The sequence below is a fragment of the Culex pipiens genome, chromosome 1 (genome assembly GCF_016801865.2).
Source record: "Culex pipiens pallens isolate TS chromosome 1, TS_CPP_V2, whole genome shotgun sequence".
NCBI classification, from domain to species: domain Eukaryota; kingdom Metazoa; phylum Arthropoda; class Insecta; order Diptera; family Culicidae; genus Culex; species Culex pipiens.
In genome coordinates, this window is record NC_068937.1 from 82,046,659 (window position 1) to 82,074,030 (window position 27,372).

A 27,372-nucleotide genomic window follows, 5' to 3' on the forward strand; every position below is an offset into this window, starting at 1 on the left:
ATGGCGCGTTACATTTTGGGAAATAGTTGTAACAACTCGAATTAACATCAATTTTTCAAGGGTTTTCGGGTTTTTTTTTTTAGCAAAAAAACAGTACAGTTTTTTTTTTAAATTTATTTTGTCATTTTAGTAGTACAATGATCGAATAATCCTAAGCTAAAAAAGGGAGTTCCTTTTAACAGGTGTTTAATTCAGGGAAGAAGAGGTATTGCGTGTGTCTAAATTCAGGTTTGGCTTGTTAAAAAAATAAGGCATTTCTAATTCTAAACTCAATAAATCTCAAGGAAACTTTCGCTACAGCAGGAGGTTGATCAAAGTCGTACGCCCCATCCAGCACAACGGTAGCATTTGCGATGCCAGCTCCATCTTCGCCATCCTGTGGACGTCGTCGATCAGGTACTCTGCTTGACTTCAAATTGCTTGCGAAAGGAAACGGCGCAGCTGTATCACGCCGGTTATCTGTAGTTTGTGAGACCGCTGGTTGATGAGAGCGTGTCGTACCCTGATGATCTTGTCGCACTTGACGAAATTCAAGTTCAGTTCAAAGCAGGCTTCAGGTACAAACCTTGAAAAAACAAAACAAAATAAACCACAATGTATTTATTTACAATATAATATTCAAGTCCCTTGGTGATATTCCACTCTACGTTGAATAAATTACATCCTCGATACAAAATCTGTAAATAAATCGAGTTTCACATTTGAAATGGGAGAATTTTGAGAACATAATTTGAAAGCGCAAATCAAACAGTACTTCTGATTTATCCGATGGACAAAGAACGAGCTTGACATAAAAAAGCAAATACAGTCGACTCTCTGGCTATCGATCTTCTCGATATCAATATTGCTCCTGCTGTCAATAAATTTTTCAGTCCCTTCAAGAAGCTTGCTTTGATTTTTCGTTCTATAATTTGATAACTCCCGCTCTCGACGGTCCCTTCAAAATCGACAACAAAAATAAAACTTCTCGACATACATACCAGTACATTCTTTGTAATGTTTCCACTTAGGCCGAAGACTCTCGGGCAGCATTGGTTTTAATGCCAGCTCCGTCAACAGAATATCAACTGCGGCTTGGCCGCTCGAAAAGATTTGAATTTTGCTATAGAAAAAAAATCCGTCCCAAACTTTACCTTTGTAGGGAGAATTAGGATTCTTCTCCTACATAGAAACCTAGATTGATATCCGGATTTCAGTCCTGTGAAATAGAAAAAGAAATCACAAGTATCGATTCCGAGAGGTAAATTTTACAAATCAGGAGCAACATATGAAAAGGGGCAGCTGGGGTCGGAATCGCAAATCTGGAAAGTACTTTTTGTCGAAATCTGAAAAAAACATGTTTGTTTGCATTAAAATTTATTAAAAGTTTGCGTGATTTTCCGGTTGATTTGTTTTGGTTGATTCAAAGGTCAGTTCTTGAAAGTAAACAAACCTGCTGGAGTTTCACGTAGCACCCTAGAAGCAGACACTTCTGAAAACAAACGATCCGGAAAACCACTCAATTGTCTTCTTTGTGTTGTTTTTCCTCCTCGGCGGCTTCGATCCCGCTGGACGGAAGGATGGAACTTTTTTTTCTAGCTGCTCACGGATGTAAACAAACGCAGCCAATACTTGCTGTGAGGATGGAAGGCAGTTCTTTTTACACTCACTTTTGAAAACACAACACACGAACGCGAAAATAGTGAAGATGCTAATAAACAATCGCGAACCGCGACGACCACGACGAAACGCACCAAAACAAGAGGAGTTTTGACTTGTCAATTTCCAGCGCTGACTTCTTTTGTTTGTCGCCGCGCGCGACGGGAGAAAACAGAAATATAAATACAAGAGAGAGAGCGCGCGCTTTGTGGACTAGCCTTTCACAACACACAAGTTTTTGCTGTAAAATACAAAACAAAATGCTAAATTCCGTATTTTTAATTTAATACCATTTTGAAAAGTTGAAAAACATCGTTTTCAAATAAATTTAGCTACTTTAATGATCTTTTTCAATTTCAAGCTGTGAGTTTATCAAAAACGGAACGTTATAAAAAAAATTACTCACTCTCTCTCTCTTAACATGACCCTGCGTAAATGCTGCACCATGTCCTGTCGCGTCAGCGCGTCGTACAGTTCGTCCGCCCGGCATCGGAACTGCTCATTATGCTGTACTCCACTTTCGATTCCCTTGATCCCAAACAGGTAAGCTGAGGCGCTTCGTACACAGCCGTTTGGGACTTGGACATCACCATGTCTTGCAGCATAGGCACCGCGTCCGAAATGATTTCTGCGAAACGGATCGAATCCTCCAGGAAATTGACCTCGTTTCCTTCTTCTGGAACTCCTCGTTCAGCTTCGGGCCGAGCCGGGTCTTGACGTAGTACACTTTCAAGAACATCATGTAGAACACGCACTGCTGTTCGGTTTTCTTGAGCGCCGCGTCCTGCTATACCATCTTGTTGCGAATTTCCTGCGGCTGGCAGTCTTCCGTCCCATACTGCCTGCAAAGTTCCGCCAGGGAGAGCTTAGCGGAGAACGGATTATGCTCGAGGCAGGTTTTGATCAACGCGATCGAGTTCTTGCGCACCAGCAGTGACTTGTCCTCGAGCCGTTCGACGGTACCTTCTAGCACCTGGTGCTGCCAGCTAAGTGGAACCGCGTTCTGGCCCTGGATGTAGTGCCTAATCTGAAGCACCTTCGAGCGAACATGGGCCGAAACGTCCATCGTGTGGTTGAACAAATCATGCAGGAAGTCATCGCGCGTTTCCTTCAGCTCATCGGCCAGTTCCTCCTAGGTAAGCTCAGTCACGATGGCTTTGCCCATGATCTGCAGGACACAGTTGTGCACCACGTAAGATTCCAGGTTCCTCAGTTCGTCGCTCATCGTGGACAAATGTGGAATGATAAGCTTCGCATCGAGCATTCCCAGCCCCAGCAACTGGCTCATGTGCTTTGCCGTTTGGCTGTCGGTCGTGTCCACGTTGAGCCGCTCGACCAGTTCCTTGATCAACACCAGGTAGATCGAAGCGATGCAAACTCTTCGTACAGCAGCATCACGCCGCCAGCGATCGGCGCAATGGTGCTCCATAATCTGCAAGATTCGCACCGGATTACGCTGAAAACGAAAGATTTGTGATGATCTCAAAATAATTAAACGAAACATGTTCCAATTTACTCAACAAACGATTCCTCGCAAAACCGGCGGAGCTTCTCCAACGGCAGTTGAAACAGATTGTACAGCACCTCATCTTTCGTTGTCCTTCAGCGCCGGCACCCGGTCCGCCCGCGGCAGTTCCGACTGAACCAGCTCATCCAAAACATTCGTCCCGAACCGGAAAATCTCAATAAACAGCAGATTGCACGCGCGAAACAGGGTCCGGAATCGGCCACCACAATTATTTTGCACCTCCATTTGCAGCAGCGACAACTTTTTGTTTTGACGGTTTTGACAGATGTTCAAAGGGGGGTTCGGCCATTTATGTCGATCATGTCGATTGATTAATTAAGTCGATCTATATTATGCAATGTTAGATACAAGTGGAATGCATTAAAACTTGGATGCAACCAACGACATTGAAACCATTGAAACGCATGAAACTTTTTTTTGAAAATGCAGCCCAAGCAAATTGGGTACTAAAGCCCTATGTCCATTTTTATGTACAACGGTAAAAAACACGATTAAAAACCATTTCTGATCACTTTTTTTTCATTTTAATGCAAAAAAAAAATATTGGTCCCCTTGGAACGAGCTGTCGAGTAGGACCTTTTCTGTCAAGAAGGGCCGTGAAGTTAATTTAAAAAAATTGAATTAAAAATCCATTTTAAATCCTTTGAGGTCGTTCAAAAGGTCATTGTACTCAGAAAAATAAGCTTTATCGTAGTGAACAATAATATCACAAATTTAAGCTTAATTTCAGGACCCAATTGTTGAGAATTGGTTTTGTTAAAAATAATTAAACTAAAAAATAAGGCCATGTAGTTGAATGTTGATGTCACCAACAAATTTTGGCCAGAGTAGGATGCTATGAAACTATGTTTTTTCAACTAAAATCATGTTTATACTTCATGTAGATTAAATAAAAAAACATGGTATAATATATCAATTTCTAATTTTGTACAAATAGCTTCTTTAAAAAGAATTTTGATTAAAATCAAAAAAATATTTATGCATCAATATAGTTTATCTGAAAAGGTCCTATGTACACAAACAACGTGTTAAACGAGGTGTAACACTAAAATTTTACATGTTGTTCTCTAAAATCATAAGATCTGTCAAATATTTAATTCATAATCAGGAATATGATCAAATTCTTGCAGCATTTAAAATTTAAATTAACAATTTTTCAAATACTGACTATTTGTGAAAACATAACTCCATATTTTTTAACCAACAATTTGACAAATCGTCACCATTTCCTAAAAGGTAATTTAATGTTTCTATATGGTCACTAAATCATCCCGCATAGAAAAAAACCGTTTGAAAATCATTTGTTAAATATTCAATCAACATTTTACCAAACTGTATAGCCACTATTTGGTAAATCATTTTTTTAATTCCTCACCGTCTCTCAAATAGTGAACTATTCCCCATATATGTTGTTAGCAATATTCACTATTTGATTTTTTCTTCTAGCGACACTTTGTCAAATGCTTCTTGAAAATTCATTTTTGCGTATATATTTTAGGGATTCAACCATTTCTCAAATGGTATTTTTATGGTATTAAATAATTATTCGAGTGATTTTTCTGGCACATTACAATTTGGGAAATTATTATAACAGTTTGAAATAACATCATTTTAGGAAGGATTTTTCGGAATATTGAGCAAAAATCTCATTTGTTTTACTTTGGCCAAATAATTTCTTTATTCGATTCGTTATATTGGTTCATAAATTATCCTAATACCTTGCTGTAGCTGTTTATTTCAGAGGGCGCGAGTGCCTAAAGAAGTGACTTATTCAACATAAGGGAAAAAAATACAATATGATCTTAGAAAAAGTGTTTTTTTTTTTTATATAATTCTAACATCATAGCTCAATGAGACATCTCATGCAGCACAGGGTTGAACTAGGTTGTAAACTGCCGCTCGAATCTAGTCCATTCCATTTGTAAAAACAACAAGCTGAGAAAAACGTAATGCAAATGTGTCCCGCCCTTAAGGCTAAGTGTTAGGATTTCACGAAAAAGTGTGACTATCTTCGTTTTCTGGAATAAAGTACTCAATATTATTAGTTTTCTGATAGTTCACATGATTTAGGACTAATATCATTAACTCAAATTTGACAAAATTACATATGGAACAGATTGGCTTCGAGTGGCAGTAAACCTCGTCCAGAATTTTAGTAGCAATCGCAGAAGCCAATCCTCGAACAGCTCCATCTCTGCCATTCTGTGAAAGTTGTCGGTCTAGTGAAATGGGTCCAGGTTTGACATAACCTTCAGCTGCCGATTTTGCTTAAATTGGAGTTCTGCCGATGGGAAGTTGCGCTGTCGTGCTACACCGTCTTCTACGGTAACACCGCTGCTTCAAAAATCAGGTTCAGGTCCGAAGCGTAACTGAGGGACACACCTGTAAATAAAAACAATTCGCCAAATCTCTAGTTTACACCATGATAAAAATGTTCACTTATCTTTTTTGTCCAATACGTGGCTGGTGATATTCCTCACTACGTTGAATAAAGTACATTCTTGAGTTATGTTGATCTTATGTTGCTGTTTTCTGAAAATAAATAAAGAAAATTTAAATAATAATAATTATAATCATAATCAACATTGACAGTTAAATTTTTCAGCAAAGCAGAGAAACTAAAATCTCGTATCAAGTTTCAAAAGAGCCATCGTGACCTATTAGGGGAAATATACTCTTTCTCAGCCTATTTCTATTATCGGCCTATCTACACTTTGGTCATGAATTCCAGCTTTCATAAATTGTTTTTGGCTGTTCCAAAGCACAGACAATCCAAAGTAACAAATAGCTCAAATAAAAGTGAGCAAGCAACTCTCCATTGTTGATGTATCTAAAAAAGTTGATTTAATAGCGGAAAACTTCAAAAGTGATGAGAATTAGTCGAACGGCTTGAGGTGATTAAAATGGGTATATTTCCCCTAGTTGATTTTTACTTGAGGGTGAGCATGATGAACTGTTTGACAGAACAAAATAAACATTATTTTTAACAATGTAAATGGGTCAACTCAAAGTGTCAACAAAAAGTCCATCGCAGTCAAATCAATCGGAATTCTTAAACGGAATTCAATTTGGATCGTTTACGAATTCCGCCTCAATCGCAGCAACCGATTCCGTGTACGTACCGGTTGTTGCGTTAGAAACGGAATTCTAGAATTAGAAAAAAAAAATATCTTTTTGAATTGCGAAGAATTTACCTGGTCGTCATCCGTACATCTTCTGTTCGTTTAGCCAACAAGACAGCCTGTTGCGGTTCCAGCTCAGATTCCGACAACACCGTTCCACCGTCATCCCGCTGGCGCCGGATCTTCCGGAAACCAAATCGATCCAGCAACGACGAATTGTTCTCCGCTAAACTCGGTTTCAACGAACTCGTTGGCCGTTCCACAATCAATAACACACACCGATGGATTCTTCCAGGGTAGTCCAGCCGTTCTCAACGTCATGACCGTCGCTGCCTTGGACGATTCCGTCTCAAACTCCATCTGAGATTTCTGTGTGTTACCTTGTTGCTGGGGATTTCTTTCCGCTTAATCCGCCTATCCGGTGTCCTTTTCTTGGTCCACGTCCGTTGCGGCCATGGTGGGCATGAAACACTAAATGTAATCAGCGACGAGAACGATTGCATCTATCGAAAAACGAAACTTTGATTCACCAGCTGTCATCACAGCAAGCGACACAAAACAAAACAAACTGTATTTACACTGCGCGAGAAAATCAAACATAATTTGGTTAAAAATGTCCAAAAATGCACGGTTACAAAAATACCTTTGAACTTTTTTTTGTTTCAAGATTGATATTTTTCCTTTAACTACACTATTTTTCCTCGACGTTTGTTTTGAATAATCTACACGATTATTCAAAACAAACGTTGAGGAAACTCGCGTTGAAATCGGACAGGTACTGAACAGTATTCTGCTCCAGGTTCCAGTAGCCACGGGGTGTGCTAGGGAATCGCTGAAGGTCAAGCCAGTGCCAGTGGGACAAGATGGCGCGGGATGTTCTGATAAAGAAACGGGTTGTTAGCGACTTCTTATTTTAGGAACCATCGATTATTTACTCTTGTTGAAATCAAATTCTGAACTTGTTCGTGAAATGTTCCTTCGACTCTCGATCGTGACAATCATCAGATTCGTCTCCTCCACCATGCAAACCGTGCTAAAGGAGATTTTCCACATCGCGTCGTCTCGTCGATGGTTCTCCTGCATCCAGGCATCCAGGTGATCTCCGGCTTTCAGACGCTTGACCATCGCGAGTAGATTGCACCACTGATTTCAGTTGAGCTCGAGGTACGATTCGCCTTCATCTGGGCGAGCAGGACGGTGCAGGCACAATTTGAACAGCAGCTTCAGCTTGCCGAAACGCAGCTGCAGCGTTGCGTTGCGGCAGCGATTCGATGACGTTGTCGGTTGGTCCGAGCATGTGGATAAGGGCATACCGTATTTCTGATGGATGCCAGCGGCTTCATATGCTCGTCTTGGCCTTAGTCATCGGCATACCGCGCCAACGACTTCGCCATGTCGTAGGCGGCCTACTTCAGCTGCTTTAACTCTTTCCGCAGCTCCTCCTCGACGTCCTCGCATTTCCGTCCGTACCCTCGCCCGATTTCCATCAAACGTAAGGATCATGTTCTGGCCGGATGGTCCCAGCTTCTGACTGCCCAAGCATCCCTTTTGATCTGACGAGAAGGAGATTGCTCCAAGTCACGGCGCTTATCCGATTTCCTCGGAGGACACTCGCCCGAATCTGGCTGTTCCTGTTTGATTCGAACGGGATTTCGCTGCCTCGCCGGAAGATTCTGGTCGCGATCTACGCGGTAGACAATTCGTGTCACATTGTCTTCAAGAAATGGATGCTGGAGCTCAAGTCGACGCAGTGTACACAGACTTGAAGGCGGCGTTCGATCGGGTTGACCACGGAGTTTTGCTAAAACGACTGGAAAGACTCGGAGTCTCCGCCAGTCTCGTTCGTTGGCTGAAGTCTTACCTCACCAACCGGATTCTGCGAGTCAAGATTGGGAACTCTGAGTCAGACATGTTCATAAGTCTCTCTGGCGTTCCTCAAGGCAGTAATTTAGGTCCGTTACTGTTCATACTTTTCGCCAACGAACTGTCGATGCTGCTAAGCGAAGGGTGCCGGTTGTTTTACGCTGATGATGTCAAAATCTTCACCGTTGTTAGAAGCGTTTTGAACTGCTCAGCTCTGCAAAGACAGTTAAACCACTTTAACGAATGGTGCGTGCGTAACTTCCTGACGATCAGCATAGAAAAGTGTAGCACAATCTCTTTCCACCGTAAACTCAAACCCGTGGTCTTCGACTATGCCATCGCCGGAAACACTCTTGCTCGGGTAACCCAAGTACGTGACCTGGGCGTTACCCTTGATAGCAAATTGTGTTTCACTATCCACCTCCATGAAATCGTGTCCAGAGCCAATCGACAGCTTGGATTCATCTTTAGGATCGCTGATGACTTCCGAGATGTCGCGTGCTTACGTTCATTATACTGCGCGCTGGTAAGATCCATCCTCGAGTTCTGCTCCGTAGTGTGGTGTCCGTACCAGAGCACTTGGACTGCTAAAATCGAATCAGTTCAGCGAAAATTCACCCGGCTTGCCCTTCGCCGTGCAAGGAATCCTGCCGGTTGGAACACGTACGAAGAACGTTGTCGTGTCTTGCAGCTAGAGACTCTCGAGCGGAGGCGGCACGTCTCACAAGCAACGTTTGTTGCCAAAGTACTAGCCGGTGAAGTTGACACTCCTTGGATTCGCGCTCAAATTCAAATCTACACACCTGCTCGGCCACTTCGTCAACGCCAATATCTACAACTTGCTCACCGCAACACCAACTATGGACAGCACGAACCAGTTCGTTTCATGTGTAGCCGATTCAACGTATTTTCTCACCTGTACGACCTGTACCTGTACCTGTACCTCCACCCCGCAGTTTCAACAACGAGCCCGACTCTGTTACTCTCACCAGCTTTAATCTGTTTTTGTGTTTCATGTTGTTAGCATTTGTCTTTAGTTAAGTTAAGTTTTATCATTAAGACCACAAGTTGTCGGATGATTCAAATAAACAAATAAACAAATATGAAAATGAAAAAAATTACTGATTTTATTTTTCAAGTTTATAATAATATTGTTTTCATTAGTTTCAATAGTTGAACTTGTTAAAATTAAAAAAAAATAATGTTTCAATAAAATTCCTATCATACCGGTATTAGGTTAACATACCGTTACCCTTTTTCGGCATGGTGCTGCCATCTATGTTTTGAAATATGTTTTACAAAAGTGCCTTCAGAAGCGGTGTACGCACTTCGGAAGAAACCGAGGTCGTGTTACGCTTCATACAATTTTTTTAAAAATTTGTATGGAAATTTTGTTACGAGAGGGGGGGGGGATCTAAAAATCCGATTTTTTTGCGTTACGTAATAAAAGAACGCTCCCTTATAGTTAAAGCAAACATTATGACAATAAAAAATCTGGTCTATAGAAAAGCCCTTAGTTTTTTTATAAGACAATATTTGGCAAATTTACATGAAGTTTTATGTAAGTTCATACCTTTTTGTTGTTATTTTTTTAATCTAAATTAACTCTTGAAATCCAAAATAATGTCAGTAACGATTTATTTCTTTTCATATAAAATATGAAAAAAAGGAGATCATTTGATGAATAGTATCTTAATAGTTTGATATCCTTGAAATTTTGAAAAAAATCTACAACTATTAAAAAGATTTTAAAAACATATCCAAAATGGTAAACATTTGTGAAAATGTTTTAGGAAGAATGATTTGACAAATAATGATTATTTTCAAAATATTTATTTAATAATTCTATAAGGTCACTAAATCATCCTCGTTCATCCGGGATCCTCGTTCATCCGGGAAGCGACCCGCATAGAAAAAAACCGTTTGAAAATCATTTGTTAAATATTCAATCAACATTTTACCAAATTGTATACCCACTATTTGGTAAATCATTTTTTTAATTCCTCACCGTCTCTCAAATAGTGAACTATTCCCCATATATGTTGTTAGCAATATTCACTATTTGATTTTTTCCTCTAGCGACACTATGTCAAATGTTTTTTGAAAGTTCCCCGGATAAACGAAAACTATATCGATTGTGATGAGGAACTTAAAAAAACGTTATGAGATATGGTCACCATTTGTAATAATGTTATTTGGCGGACCTCGATAACTATTTGTTAAATGGTTACCATACGTAATAGAGTTATTTTAATGTTCATAATGGTCAACAATTTTCTTGATAATTTTGAACAACTATTTGTGGATGTTTTCTGAAATGGTTATCATATATCATAATGTTATTTTAAAGTTGGCAATGGTGATTTTTTTTCTAGATGACTTCAAAAAACTATTTGTGGATGTTTAGTGTAATGGTTATCATATATCATTAGGTTATTTTAAAGTTTGAATTGTTAACCTCGATTCTTGAGTACCATATGGAACCGTTCAATAAGCATTTGAAAAAAAGTTACAAAAATTTGCAAAAACGTTTCCCTACATAACTCAAATTAAGCAAATTGGACTAGTTTGTTTTATAAAGAGAAAATTTTGACCAAATTTCCTTCTACAAATCAACCCGAAAAAATCAGAGAGCATATATTTGTTTTTTTATCTCGTCTAAAAATATTGTATTTTTTTGTATAATTTCAATGTGCAAACAACATTCAAGGTAAATATACATTGTTGTTCACCTGCAGGTGAATGTTGCTTTGCCTTGATCCTAGGTTTGAGAGATGCCTGTCAAAATTGAGTGTCGTTGTTTTTGTTTGTGTTTTGCGTCAGTCAGATCGGCGATTTTTTTCCTTCACGGTTTGCAGCAGATTCCACAGCCCGCGGTAAACTTTCTTGCGCTGCCCGTCGCGTTCGTCGTCGGTCATCGTTCCGTGTGTTACCGGAAGGTCATCTTCCTCGGAATGTTTTGTTCCCGGTTGTAAAAACCCCTGCAAGTGACCAGTTTGCCTACGGTACTCACTAGCGCTCGCTCATCGGAATCAGTTCGACATGGACTGGTTCCACTGGTCGAGTAAAATGACCTCCCGGACGATTGTATGGATGGTGAATGACAACGACGACCGCGGGAATTATGGAGTGAAAATGAAAGTGAAATGAGATTCGAGACTGGCGGTCATTCAAGCGATCGAGGATCTACCGAAGGCGAGACGGTTCTGTTGTATAAGCTGAGCTGGACTGCTAGCCTTCCGATAAGGCGAGCTGTGAGTATTTTATCAGGAAATACTTATCTCTCAAACTCAAACAATCTTTCTCTCTAGTCTACGCCATCCCAAATAGCCTCCCCTTCGAAGGCACCCAGCTGCTCGCGGGAACGTTCCGGAAGCAGATCCATGATTCGTACTCAACCGGATCATCCTGCAGCACCTTCTGCTGAACAACTTTACACTAAACTGCAACGCGATGGAAATCATCCACTCCAAGTTAATCCCCGACAGCGAGGTGTTTCTGCAGTCGTACTACTTGATGAACTGGATTGCCGAGACGACGGTGGACTAAATGGTCGTCCGGAGATAGCCGCTCATCTATTTTTGGCGATCCGCGGGCTGCGGACGTGCATGTCCATCGAGGAGGCGCTTGCTGGACGTTTGCAACGGGTTGCTCCGGTTGTATGAGTTGAAGTTGCTGGACTATTTTAAGGGACGAATGACGATTGTTTCTTTCAGTTGGCCCGTGGCCGGAGTCTTTACCTTCGGCCAGTGGCTGATGCAGGGTCAAACGCACACCCAAGGACAAGGCCGCCAAAGGGATGAGTTTTTTTTTTATGAGCGCAAAGAAAGAGGCGGTGGCGGCTAGTTCCGCCGCCTCCAAGAACGAAGGGAGTAAAACCCGGGTAGAAAGGGTTACCACCCGCTGGAGGACGCGTTCTGGCGGAAGGGCGAAAAGGTGCAGACGATTCAGATCATCGTGGAGACGAGCGGGCGGCTGCGGATGATCGAAATACTGGCCAACTACTTCCGGTCGGTGATTCTGCTGAGTCCGTGCAAACTGTGTTAATGCACAGACGACGGGGGATTTGGGCCTGGTAGCGGGGCAGAGCAAGCGCAGCCAGCGGATGATGTACTTTCAGTGTTCATCATTCATAATGAGCGAGTTTAAGTAAAAAATGAAACTACGTGTTGGTAATATTACGATTAACTTTGAAAAATATACCTGCGTTAAAAATTAAATAACATTTCTGATTTGAACCAAATAAATAAGCGAAAAATGGGTACACACAACAATGCTGTATTATATGATCTCAGATCCTTATTTTGTACACAGTTTAATCGTCGGTTTAATCTATGAATGTCGTAAGATAGCATGGAAATCTTAATTAACGGCTTTGTCCGGATGACCGCTTAGTCAACCGTCGGCTTGGCATTCCAGTGCATCAAGTAGTACGACAGGAACACCTTGCTGTCGGGGAAATCATCAGCTGCAGAAGTCGATACCAAAGCTTTAGTGCAACCGTACGTGCCGTAGTGCTCAAACTTTTGGATAACTTTCCGGGCTTTTAGGTAGGTAATTTAGTATATTTCCCGGTGGAACCGACTACCCGTCCGACGGCTTGGTGTAGTTGATAAGGTACGGTTCCTTGGCCGACTGTGGAGCAGATCGAGCGCCTTCCAACCACGGGCCAGCTGAAGGAAACAATCGTTATTCGTGTTTTAAAATATTCTAGCAAGTTCAACTCACATCAAGAAGAGCAACCCGTTGCACACGTTCAGCAGGTACGGGGAAAACTCGCTCGCACCCGGCAATGCCGTGCGCCTCCTTGGTGGACATGCACATCAACAGTCCGCGGTTCGCCACAAACAGATGCAACAGCGTCAGATACTCAAACGCTCACGCCTCCTCGTGGCCATTGACCAGCGAAGCCTCGCCGCCCTCGAGTGACTTGCTCCGGACGACCGCGTAGTCCACCGTCGTCTTGGCAATCCAGATTAGTGTGCGCCAGATTCGTACGCATCTGTCGGACGATCCGGTGGCCAGCAGTGTTCCGTCGCAGTTAAAGTTAAGCGACGTGACGTCCTGGCTCGGTGCGTAGTATTGTCCGACATGTCCAGGATGCGGGACGTGCCCTCACGTCACTGGAGCCAATCGCCAGCCGCCGTGCTCTCACTTTCGTGTTCCCGCAGCATGGTGGCCTTCGAGGCCGAAATTTCAATGTTCAAGTTCACGTCCATGCTGTCTGCCGGGCGAACGTCGTCGTGGTCGTCTGTGCCATCGAAGTTCCCCCATTCGCCCCATTGCCGACACCACTTCCGCCTCCGTTTCAACCGTCTGCCTCTGCTGATTAGGCATCTTCTGGATGGCCACCAACACCTTGTGAAGGATGCTTAGCAGGGCCGTCGGTGGAACTAACGCGCTTTGGAGAAATGTGTGACTCGATGCCAACCATTCAAGCCGAGTTAAAAAAAAAACTCAAAAACTTGACCGCGAGCTGTGGACGCTGCAAAACAAGGTGGAAAAAAATCAGCGAACCAACTGACGCAAAACAAAAACAATGACACTCATTTTTGACAGGCACTCTCAAAACAAGGATCAAGGCAAATCATCATCAGGTGAACAAGGCACTCATTAGCGAAGTGTCAAATCAAAATGTCCCATTAAATGGGGTCCTAAAGTCCTAGGTATTTTTTTGTAAACATCGGTAAAAAACACGATCTTAACACATTTCTGATCGTTTTTTTTTTCATTTTAATGCAAAAAAAAGATAAATTGACAAGACAACATTTTTTCGATGGATCAACTATGGTCCCCTCGGCACGTGCTGTCTAGTAGGACATTTTCTGTCATGATGGGCAGCGACACAACCATGTTATGTTTTTTCCACTCGGAAAATAATCTGGTAAATGGGGTGCTAAAGCCCTATGTAAATTTTTATGTACAACGGTAAAAAACACGATTAAAAACCATTTCTGATCACTTTTTTTCATTTTAATGTAAAATAAAATTTTGACAAGACAACATTTTTTCGATGGATCAACTATGGTCCCCTTGGAACTAGCTGTCAAGTAGGAGCTTTTCTGTCAAGAAGGACCGCGAGGTTAATTTTTTAAAATTGATTTAAAAATCAATTTTAAACTCTTTGTGGTCGTACAAAGGGTCATTGTACTCAGAAAAATAAACTTTATCGCTGTAAACAATAATATCAGCAATCTAAGCTTCATTTTAGGACCCAATTTGAGTGTCTGGCGCCGACGGACTTATGTCGTGCAGTTCAGACACACTTGGCAGACTTATTCTAGCCAAGTGTTGCGTAACGTCAGATGAATTTGGTGAAAATCGGGCAAATTTTCTGCTAGCTATCCGGCAAAAAAAAATCAATCGGTTCAATCGGTTGAACCGTGCACGACCGCTTTTTAGAAGCTGTAGTTCAAAGCCCTGATATGCCAACATAAGGTGTTCGATGGAGTAACATGATGTTCCCATGATTAACATGTAATAATAGAAGAATAACCTTGAGAATAACCCTTACTCTTATAAATAATAAAAATTATTTTTTTTATGGCTGGCTATTTTGCATTAAACAAAAGTTACCCAAAAATAAGTACCAAAATGCCAAAGTGAACATCTTCCATTAACAGTGCACTTTGACACCGCATCAGGCATCGGGCACATCTGTCATCCGGTGAAAACACAAGTCTCGAAAGCTTTCATTTTTCAGCACATTCCGTAATCCGGTTCTTTCCGTCGTGCAATTTGTTTTTACGCGTCCGGAAAGTGGCGCGAAAAGAAACCATAAATCGTCGCCGCGAATACGATGATGACGGCGATTTTTACGGTGGTAAGTTTAACCTCGTTACGAATAGAGTTTTCGGTGGCCGTGGTGTCAGATTAAATAGTTTTTTTTGTTTGTTCCAGAGCGATTCCGTAAACGTCGCCGGGTGTTCGAGAACCAGCAGATGTAGGAACGGCTGGAGGCGTTGATCTAGAAAAAAAATGCACCTCCTCTTTTGTGTCCTCCTCCCCCAGTGCCACTAACCGGCGCAGTGTGTCTTCCCGGTTGAATCTGGTGCGAACGCCACTGAGCCAGTCCAGCTCGTCGAAGGACCAAGGTTTCGGTGGAACCAATGCGGAAGCATCGGCGTCCACCAGCTTCCAGACGCGCAGCGATCCAACGGTCGACCCGAGTGGACGGCAGGTCGACGTGTCGTCGATCGTTGGCCCGCCACTTTCCGGTCATGGCCGGGCGCAGTTTATTCGGAGATCGCTGGAGCAGCCGCTGAGATCCGGCTGAACGGTTCCGATGGCAGATGATTCGGTGAGTACGATTTCTTCGGCACCGGCCGTGTCGGTTCTGGGTGCTAGTAGCAGCAGCTGATGAACACTCGAGCGGACGAACAGAGTGGGAGCGACAAAAGCAAGACTCAGCTGACGGAACAGATATCGCAGATCACGATCACCGAAACGGTTCAAACGATGGAGTGGGATCCGGTCAAGTGGATGGGAATAATTGGTAAACCGGTTCAGCTCTGCGCTTCCATCCGTTAGTGGACTCGAAGGTGGCGAGATCGAAGTAAATCAACCAGCATCAAGAGGTAATCGGAAACGCCAAGATGTTCGACGGTGTGCTGTTGTGTGCTGCCAGAGAAGATGCCCAACACGGAAACTATTCTGCAGTCGGAAAATGAAATCGACGGACACACGTTCACAATCCGTTTGATGTAAAAACGGAAGCAGATGTCGGAAAATATCCAGTTCTATAATAATGAAGGTGTTGAAGATAATAGAGATGTTGCGGAAAATCTTTGATCCGTCTGCGCCGAAGCTCATTCCGCAGCACCGGCTGGCAATCTGGCCTGGTTATGTGAGCGCCGTTGACGAGTACGAAGGTGGAAAGATGTTTACTCGAAAAGAGTTTCTGAACCTCTGCAAAAGGTATTTTTCGTTTCGTAGAATCTACTCCAACATCAAAGAAAACGCACTAATCTTGTTTGCGATCACGCTCGATATCTTTAAACTAAGGGTATGTTGCACTTTCTGGTAATGGTCCCTGATTGGAATCGTTTGGATTCTTTGGGAACACACGGAGTGAACGGAAGAGCACACGGACAAACCCCCTTGAAATCGTTAGGGCTCGCTTTCCGTTAAATGCAGATTGCAGAATCTCATGTCTTCAATTATTGTTTATTAATTTCAATTTTTTAAGCAATATTTGTATTTCTAAATCAATTTACAATAGGTAGTTAACAACATTTTGGATTCAACGCAAAATTAAATTTGCCTTGCGCGCTCTCTCTTTTCTCTTCTCTCGCTACGCTCCGTTACCTGCTCTCGCGCAGGCAAGCGCAGGCAAAAAACAAACAGTCTGAAGTGAATCGTTTGTGCGGCTGGTTGTTGTTTACGTTTTGTGCGCAGGTATAATTTTCAAACAAATCATTTGATTTACCAGATACTTTGTTTATATTTTTCTTGTTAATCATTTCAGCGCCGTGGAGAACTTGGTAAAAACGCAACAGCTGGTGCATTCGATCGGTAATCAAAAGAGATCTTGCCGGCAGCCGTTCGACAATATTGTTCCGTTGAGGATGCGACCAAGCGAACAAACGATTGGCATCAATCAATCTGAATCATCAGATAAGTACCTTTGATATTTGAATATTATATTCAACTTGATACTTTGTGTTTTTTTCTTCTTACTTTTTCAGGTTTTGACGATTTTGGCAGTATGATCAACTAAACAGAATCGACAGTCAACTACAATTTAAGCCGGTAAAGTAAAAATATTATTGTTGTGAACCATTAGTCAAAAAGTGAACAATTGTGTTAAAATTAGGTAGCTAAAAAAAGTAAAAAAAAAACTTTTAAAAAACCATTCCAAAACTTTTTTTCAAATAGTAGTAAATTTGTAAGATAACTTTAATTTACCATTTATCAAAAAGTAATCAAAAAGAATTAACCTTAAATAACCATATAAAAACTATTTCTATAAAAGTAGTGCTTAATAAAAATAGCAAGAAAAACCATTTACGAACCATTTCTAAAATAATAGCAGCAAGGTTAAAAATTGTAAGAATAATCTTAAAATACCATTTAAAAACCATTTCTGAATCAGAAAAAACCGGAGGAAAAAGGTCGCTTCTACGCGAAAATTAACTTTATTTTTACCATTACACAAATGGTAATCTTACGAAACGTTGTTCGGAGATTTTTAAAGTTACCGTTGCTAACCACCCTCAATTCAGATGGTCGAACTTTATGAAAAATGGTTTGGTACCATTTCCGATATGGTATTTTTAAGGTTTTCCTACCATTTTTCAAATAGTGGTTACGATCTCTGAAATGGTGAGAAAACCATTTAACACAAAGTTTTTTTAAGGTTCTCGTTTATGCGGGTCATTTTTGCGTATAAATTTTAGGGATTTCACCATTTCTCAAATATTATTTTTATGGTTTTAAATAGTTATTTGAGTGATTTTTCATGGCGCGTTACATTTTGGGAAATAGTTGTAACAACTCGAATTAACATCAATTTTTCAAGGGTTTTCGGGTTTTTTTTTTAGCAAAAAAACAGTACAGTTTTTTTAAATTTATTTTGTCATTTTAGTAGTACAATGATCGAATAATCCTAAGCTAAAAAAGGGAGTTCCTTTTAACAGGTGTTTAATTCAGGGAAGAAGAGGTATTGCGTGTGTCTAAATTCAGGTTTGGCTTGTTAAAAAAATAAGGCATTTCTAATTCTAAACTCAATAAATCTCAAGGAAACTTTCGCTACAGCAGGAGGTTGATCAAAGTCGTACGCCCCATCCAGCACAACGGTAGCATTTGCGATGCCAGCTCCATCTTCGCCATCCTGTGGACGTCGTCGATCAGGTACTCTGCTTGACTTGAAATTGCTTGCGAAAGGAAACGGCGCAGCTGTATCACGCCGGTTATCTGTAGTTTGTGGGACCGCTGGTTGATGAGAGCGTGTCGTACCCTGATGATCTTGTCGCACTTGACGAAATTCAAGTTCAGTTCAAAGCAGGCTTCTGGTACAAACCTTGAAAAAACAAAACAAAATAAACCACAATGTATTTATTTACAATATAATATTCAAGTCCCTTGGTGATATTCCACTCTACGTTGAATAAATTACATCCTCGATACAAAATCTGTAAATAAATCGAGTTTCACATTTGAAATGGGAGAATTTTGAGAACATAATTTGAAAGCGCAAATCAAACAGAGTACTTCTGATTTATCCGATGGACAAAGAACGAGCTTGACATAAAAAAGCAAATACAGTCGACTCTCTGGCTATCGATCTTCTCGATATCAATATTGCTCCTGCTGTCAATAAATTTTTCAGTCCCTTCAAGAAGCTTGCTTTGATTTTTCGTTCTATAATTTGATAACTCCCGCTCTCGACGGTCCCTTCAAAATCGACAACGAGAGAGTCCACTGTAGGAATAAAAAATAAAACTTCTCGTCATACATACCAGTACATTCTTTGTAATGTTTCCACTTAGGCCGAAGACTCTCGGGCAGCATTGGTTTTATTGCCAGCTCCGTCAACAGAATATCAACTGCGGCTTGGCCGCTCGAAAAGATTTGAATTTTGCTATAGAAAAAAAAATCCGTCCCAAACTTTACCTTTGTAGGGAGAATTAGGATTCTTCTCCTACATAGAAACCTAGATTGATATCCGGATTTCAGTCCTGTGAAATAGAAAAAGAAATCACAAGTATCGATTCCGAGAGGTAAATTTTACAAATCAGGAGCAACATATGAAAAGGGGCAGCTGGGGTCGGAATCGCAAATCTGGAAAGGTACTTTTCGTCGAAATCTGAAAAAAACATGTTTGTTTGCATTAAAATTTATTAAAAGTTTGCGTGATTTTCCGGTTGATTTGTTTTGGTTGATTCAAAGGTCAGTTCTTGAAAGTAAACAAACCTGCTGGAGTTTCATGTAGCACCCTAGAAGCAGACACTTCTGAAAACAAACGATCCGGAAAACCACTCAATTGGGTCCTAAAATGAAGCTTAGATTGCTGATATTATTGTTTACAGCGATAAAGCTTATTTTTCTGAGTACAATGACCCTTTGTACGACCACAAAGAGTTTAAAATGGATTTTTAAATCAATTTTGAAAAATTAACCTCGCGGTCCTTCTTGACAGAAAAGCTCCTACTTGACAGCTCGTTCCAAGGGGACCATAGTTAATCCATCGGAAAAATGTTGTCCTGTCAAAAAAAAAATTTGCATTAAAATGAAAAAAAGTGATCAGAAATGGTTTTTAATCGTGTTTTTTACCGTTGTACATAAAAATTGACATAGGGCTTTAGTACCCAATTGTCTCCTTTGTGTTGTTTTTCCTCCTCGGCGGCTTCGATCCCGCTGGACGGAAGGATGGAACTTTTTTTTCTAGCTGCTCACGGATGTAAACAAACGCAGCCAATACTTGCTGTGAGGATGGAAGGCAGTTCTTTTTACACTCACTTTTGAAAACACAACACACGAACGCGAAAATAGTGAAGATGCTAATAAACAATCGCGAACCGCGACGACCACGACGAAACGCACCAAAACAAGAGGAGTTTTGACTTGTCAATTTCCAGCGCAGACTTCTTTTGTTTGTCGCCGCGCGTGACGGGAGAAAACAGAAATATAAATACAAGAGAGAGAGCGCGCGCTTTGTGGACTAGCCTTTCACAACACACAAGTTTTTGCTGTAAAATACAAAACAAAATGCTAAATTCCGTATTTTTAATTTAATACCATTTTGAAAAGTTGAAAAACATCGTTTTCAAATAAATTTAGCTACTTTAATGATCTTTTTCAATTTCAAGCTGTGAGTTTATCAAAAACGGAACGTTATAAAAAAAATTACTCACTCTCTCTCTCTTAACATGACCCTGCGTAAATGCTGCACCATGTCCTGTCGCGTCAGCGCGTCGTACAGTTCGTCCGCCCGGCATCGGAACTGCTCATTATGCTGTACTCCACTTTCGATTCCCTTGATCCCAAACAGGTAAGCTGAGGCGCTTCGTACACAGCCGTTTGGGACTTGGACATCACCATGTCTTGCAGCATAGGCACCGCGTCCGAAATGATTTCTGCGAAACGGATCGAATCCTCCAGGAAATTGACCTCGTTTCCTTCTTCTGGAACTCCTCGTTCAGCTTCGGGCCGTGCCGGGTCTTGACGTAGTACACTTTCAAGAACATCATGTAGAACACGCACTGCTGTTCGGTTTTCTTGAGCGCCGCGTCCTGCTATACCATCTTGTTGCGAATTTCCTGCGGCTGGCAGTCTTCCGTCCCATACTGCCTGCAAAGTTCCGCCAGGGAGAGCTTAGCGGAGAACGGATTATGCTCGAGGGAGGTTTTGATCAACGCGATCGAGTTCTTGCGCACCAGCAGTGACTTGTCCTCGAGCCGTTCGACGGTACCTTCTAGCACCTGGTGCTGCCAGCTAAGTGGAACCGCGTTCTGGCCCTGGATGTAGTGCCTAATCTGAAGCACCTTCGAGCGAACATGGGCCGAAACGTCCATCGTGTGGTTGAACAAATCATGCAGGAAGTCATCGCGCGTTTCCTTCAGCTCATCGGCCAGTTCCTCCTAGGTAAGCTCAGTCACGATGGCTTTGCCCATGATCTGCAGGACACAGTTGTGCACCACGTAAGATTCCAGGTTCCTCAGTTCGTCGCTCATCGTGGACAAATGTGGAATGATAAGCTTCGCATCGAGCATTCCCAGTTCCAGCAACTGGCTCATGTGCTTTGCCGTTTGGCTGTCGGTCGTGCCCACGTTGAGCCGCTCGACCAGTTCCTTGATCAACACCAGGTAGATCGAAGCGATGCAAACTCTTCGTACAGCAGCATCACGCCGCCAGCGATCGGCGCAATGGTGCTCCATAATCTGCAAGATTCGCACCGGATTACGCTGAAAACGAAAGATGTGTGATGATCTCAAAATAATTAAACGAAACATGTTCCAACTTACTCAACAAACGATTCCTCGCAAAACCGGCGGAGCTTCTCCAACGGCAGTTGAAACAGATTGTACAGCACCTCATCTTTCGTTGTCCTTCAGCGCCGGCACCCGGTCCGCCCGCGGCAGTTCCGACTGAACCAGCTCATCCAAAACATTCGTCCCGAACCGGAAAATCTCAATAAACAGCAGATTGCACGCGCGAAACAGGGTCCGGAATCGGCCACCACAATTATTTTGCACCTCCATTTGCAGCAGCGACAACTTTTTGTTTTGACGGTTTTGACAGATGTTCAAAGGGGGGTTCGGCCATTTATGTCGATCATGTCGATTGATTAATTAAGTCGATCTATATTATGCAATGTTGGATACAAGTGGAATGCATTAAAACTTGGATGCAACCAACGACATTGAAACCATTGAAACGCATGAAACTTTTTTTTGAAAATGCAGCCCAAGCAAATTGGGTACTAAAGCCCTATGTCCATTTTTATGTACAACGGTAAAAAACACGATTAAAAACCATTTCTGATCACTTTTTTTCATTTTAATGCAAAAAAAAAATTGGTCCCCTTGGAACGAGCTGTCAAGTAGGACCTTTTCTGTCAAGAAGGGCCGTGAAGTTAATTTTAAAAAATTGAATTAAAAATCCATTTTAAATCCTTTGAGGTCGTTCAAAAGGTCATTGTACTCAGAAAAATAAGCTTTATCGTAGTGAACAATAATATCACAAATTTAAGCTTAATTTTAGGACCCAATTGTTGAGAATTGGTTTTGTTAAAAATAATTAAACTAAAAAATAAGGCCATGTAGTTGAATGTTGATGTCACCAACAAATTTTGGCCAGAGTAGGATGCTATGAAACTATGTTTTTTCAACTAAAATCATGTTTATACTTCATGTAGATTAAATAAAAAAAACATGGTATAATATATCAATTTATAATTTTGTACAAACAGCTTCTTTAAAAAGAATTTTGATTAAAATCAAAAAAATATTTATGCATCAATATAGTTTATCTGAAAAGGTCCTATGTACACAAACAACGTGTTAAACGAGGTGTAACACTAAAATTTTACATGTTGTTCTCTAAAATCATAAGATCTGTCAAATATTTAATTCATAATCAGGAATATGATCAAATTCTTGCAGCATTTAAAATTTAAATTAACAATTTTTCAAATACTGACTATTTGTGAAAACATAACTCCATATTTTTGAACCAACAATTTGACAAATCGTCACCATTTCCTAAAAGGTAATTTAATGTTTCTATATGGTCACTAAATCATCCTCGTTCATCCGGGCGTTGCTAACCACCCTCATCTCAGATGGTCGAACTTTATGAAAAATGGTAGGGTACCATTTCCGATATGGTATTTTAAAGGTTTTCCTACCATTTTTCAAATAGTGGTTACGATCTCTGAAATGGTGAGTAAACCATTTAACAAAAAGTTTTTTTAAGGTTTTCGTTTATGCGGGATGTAATTCCTAGTTTTTTTTTTTCAAATTCCCTTAAAAACACATCAACTTATTCTTTTCGAAAAAAAAATTAAGAGAATCTGTCAAATAATAAATTTATGTTCAAGAATATGATCAAATTCTAGCACCATTTAAAATTTAAATTAACAATTTTGCAAATACTAACTATTTGTGAAAACATCACCACCATATTTTCGAACCAACAATTTGACAAATCGTCAACATTTCCCAAAAAGTAATTTAATGTTTCTTTATGGTCACTAAATCATCCTCGTTCATCCGGGATTTTTCATGACGCGATACATTTTGGGAAATAGTTGTAACAATTCGAATTAACATCAATTTTTTCAAGGATTTTCGGAATTTTGAGCAAAAAAACAGTGCAGTTTTACTTTGTCCAAATATTTTAATATATTTTGTCATTTTAGTAGTACAATGATCGAATTAGTCAGTGTCTAGAGGTTTGTCTTGTCCAAAAACAAAAAAAAATCTAAGCTCGACTCTAAGCTTTCTCAAGGAAATTTCCCTACAGCAGGAGGTTGATCAATGTCGTACGCCCCATCCAGCGCAACGGTTGCATTTTCGATGCCAGCTCCATCCTTGACTTGAAATCGCTTGCGATAGGAAACGGCGCAGCTGTACCATGCCGGTTATTAGTAGTTCGGAAGCTCTGTCCCTGATGGTCTTGCACTTAACGAAATTCAGGTTCAGATCAAAGCAGGCTTCAGGTACAAACCTTGAAAAAACAAAAAAAAATAAACCAAAATGTACTTATTTACAATAAAATATTCAAGTCCAATGGTGATATTCCACTCTACGTTGAATAAATTACATCCTTGATACAAAACCTGCAAATTAATCGAGTTTCACATTAGAATTTATTAGATTATTATTAGAAATGAGAGAATTTAGAGAACATAATTTGAAAGCGCAAATCAAACAGAGTAGGGGAAATTCTCGTATGTTTGGCAGGTTAAGCACTCGCTCCTAACTCCATCCAGTTTGCTGATTTTCACTATTTAAGCAACTTATTTTGCAAAACTTTTGATAGAAACTTGCTTGTTCACTCCTTATTGAGCTATTCATCACTCGATTTCAGTTGAAAACGCTTTTAATTAGCTTTAATTTAATGTCAATGTTCTGACCTGTCAACATTAGAGGCACGCTGGAATTAGGTGCTGTTCCCCTACTTCTGATTTATCCGAATTATGTTTGATGGGCAAAGAATGGGCTTGACATAAAAAAGCAAATGGAAATAACAAATAAATCTCCTCGTCCCACCTTTGTAAGAACAATTATGTTTCTTCTCCTACATAGAAACCTAGATTGATATCCGGATTTCAGTCCTGTGGAATAAAAAAAGAAATCACAAAGTATCAATTCCGAGAGGTAGATTTAACGACATGCTCTTAAGGCCTTAATTCCACTAAAACACATGAAATGAAAGGTCGTAAGAGTATTAACCCTTTCAAATGTTACTGAAGAGGAGGACGAGGAGGAGGAGGGAAGATAAGCTAAATATACCTGTCTAATTGACCGCGTCAAACTTTGCCCACGACCGTCCTCGACAGTGTCGACTAGAATGCACAAGATCAGGTCCACACAATTCGGGATTCACCGAGAGAATCTGTCGCTAAAAACTCATCCTTGTTGGTGGCAGCCGGAATTGGAATCAAAAATCTGGAAAGGTACTTTTCGTCGAAATGTGAAACAACAAGTTTGCTTGCATTAAAATTGGATCAGGTCCACACAATTCGGGATTCACCGAGAGAATCTGTCGCTAAAAACTCATCCTTGTTGGTGGCAGCCGCAATTGGAATCAAAAATCTGGAAAGGTACTTTTCGTCGAAATGTGAAACAACAAGTTTGCTTGCATTAAAATTGGTTTTCCGGTTGATTTGTTTTGGTTGATTCGAACGGTCAGTTCCGGGAAGTAAACAGAACTGTAGAAGAACGGGAAGTAACAGAAGAGCAGATTCTTCTGAAAACAAACGATCCGGAAAACCACTCAATTGCCTTCTTGTGTTGTTCCCTTGTTTCGCTCCTCTGCGGCTTCAATCCTTTTTTTTTTCTAGCTGCGCACGGATGTAAACAAACGCCACCAATACTTGCTATGAGGATGGAAAGCAATTCTTTTTACACTCACTTCTGAAAACAACACACGAACCGTCGCTTGTGTGCTATCCACGACGACCACGACGAAACCCACCAAAACAAGAGGAGTTTTGACGTGTCAACTTTCAGCGCAGACTTCTTTTGTTTGTCGCTGCGCGTGACGGGCGAAAACAGAAATATAATTACTAAGTGAGAGAGAGAGAGAGAGAGAGAGAGAGAGAGAGAGAGAGAGAGAGAGAGAGAGAGAGAGAGAGAGAGAGAGAGAGAGAGAGAGAGAGAGAGAGAGAGCTTTGTGGAATAGCCTTTCACTACATATATGTTTTGGGTGTAAAATACAAACTGTGAGTTTATCAAAACCAGAACGTTATAAAAATTACTCACTCTCTCTCTTTGGGCAAGTCCTGCCTGACGTGACCCGCGTAAATGCTGCACCAAGTCCTTCCGCGTCAGCGTTCCGCGTGCTCATTCTGCTGCATTCCACTTTCGGTTCCCTTGATCTCAAACAAGTAAGCCGAGGCGGCAGTTGAAACAGATCGTACAGCTACATGATATACCGGTTCCGCTTGTTGGCCCAGTCCTCCACCTCACCACCACCCGGTCCGCCTGCGGTAGTTCCGACTGAACCAGCTCATCCGAAACCTTCTTCGCGCGCAACAGGGTCGTACCCGACAGCTGGCCGGTTGGCCAGCATGGTCGATCGTGGAGTAGAATGTGTCAAAGTGGCCAAAGATGCCGAACGGGAACGAGCTGCTTTGAGCGCATCCGGAATCTCACCCGAGTCCAGAACGTGCCCCACGCAATAGTTGTTCTTGTCCGAGCTGATCATCTAGCTGTTGACAGTTCCGGTTCCTGTTTGAGCAGTTCGACCTTGACCTCGACCTTTAGAAGGCCGGCGGCATTTGGTTTAATTTTGTAGTCCACTGAAATCGATACAAATTATAAACTAAACAACATAAAAGATCCAACCACAAACTCTACTCACAGTTGTCCAGCTTGACCAGCATGTTGGCGTCGTACTTTTTCACTCCCTCCGAGGACAACAGTCCTTCCTCCTCATCCGGCTCACCAAACAAGTCGCAAATCCGTTTTCTTTCCTCCTCCGGGTCGACCTTGATCTCCGAGCGCAGCACCGGTCTCCGCATGGCTTCGCCCGGTTCCCGCGATGAATTGTTCATCTTTTCGTAGCGCGATCGCTTTGCCAACCCTTCCGAGAAGATGCCGGATGTTTGAATGAAGGCACTCTTGTCCCGGCCGGCACCCGCCTTGCCATCTTTGTTACATTCCGGTTTGATCCGCTTCTTGGGACCGGTCGAGGCAGTCTTACCGTTTCTAATAAAATAAAAACCATTATTCTAGGAACATTTTCCTCCTCAAAGATTACTCACGTGTCCTTGTTCCGGTGGGGGGCAAATTGGTTTATATTTGGGCCTGAATGAGCACTTAAAACGAGATTTCAATCGAAAAGCAAAATGTGGTTGAACTTTTGTGTATATAAAAACCAAAACATTCAAGTTTTGATCCGAGCAGAAACGTCAAACCTCATGCACGCTAACCAGGCGATCTCAATTTTGAGATGAATGTCGCAAACCGGTTAAAAGTGAAACCACTCAACGTTGAGATGACCAACTCGATCTCAAAATTGAGATGGGCAGCTCGATCTCAAAATTGAGATGCGCCTGGAGCAGGAAAAATCGCAGAAAATCGGTGATTCAAGGTATTTTTTTTCATAAAATTATTTTTATTAGGTCCTTTTCGGTACTGGGACCTGGTTAGGACCGAGTCGGCTTGATTCAAGGTAAATGTTCATAAAATTGGTCAAAATAAGTAATTCGGTGTTGGGGTGTTGGACTTTTTACCGAACTGTACGGTAATTTTGAATTACAGCGAGATGAACCCGAACCACGGACGTCCGTGCCCGAACTTTCGGTAAAGTTGCTCGATCAACATTCGTTTCCGTTTAGCGATGTCGGAACCACTCGCGAAACATCCGGGTTTCCAAAGAAATCAACACAAAATTACAAGCAAAATTTGTTATTTTTATCTCCTTAGACATGCTTTTTGTTTTGACGGTTCCCCATAGAAAGGAGAATGGGCGAATTTGGTCCAAGGATGTACACGAACGGGACCAAGTTTTTTCGAAAGATCTCGCCGAGACATGAAAAAAAGTCTTCTGGACCAACTCTCTAGACCCCGGGGTTCAAAAGTTACAAGCTGTTGAAGTTTGAGCATTTTGGGTAAAAATGTATAAAAAATGGTATTTTTACTATTTCTAAAATCATTCATAAAATCTCTATTTTATTATGGATTTCGATAATCTTGACTTCATTCGACGCGTATCAGCAAAAACTATGAGTTCTGATATGTCTTAGCATGATTGAAACATGAATTCTCTTGTTTCTATCCGTTTGAACTGTTTGTGCAAGAGGCATACCATAGAAACAATTCGAAACTTCAAGATTTTGAAACCGGATCCTACCCAGAAGCAGATTCAGTGAGTATGGAAGGCTACAGTGCAATGTTGTAACAACTTATTGGGATGTTCTGAGTCATCCGAGAACTCCTGGGAGTTAAGACCGGTGAATCTACCGCCGTAACGAGCAAGAGGTCGGCGGTTTTTGACCGCTGATCATACCCGCATAGCTTCAGTGAGTATGGCAGACTACTTTGCTAA

The 27,372-nt window shown here is 41.3% G+C and overlaps 2 pseudogenes; both read right to left on the bottom strand.

Moving 5' to 3' along the window:
* Positions 1 to 411: 411 nt before the first annotated feature.
* LOC120427590 (condensin complex subunit 1-like) lies at positions 412 to 3,161 on the bottom strand (annotated as a pseudogene).
* Positions 3,162 to 10,040: 6,879 nt separating this feature from the next.
* LOC128092524 (uncharacterized) lies at positions 10,041 to 25,677 on the bottom strand (annotated as a pseudogene).
* Positions 25,678 to 27,372: the final 1,695 nt, after the last annotated feature.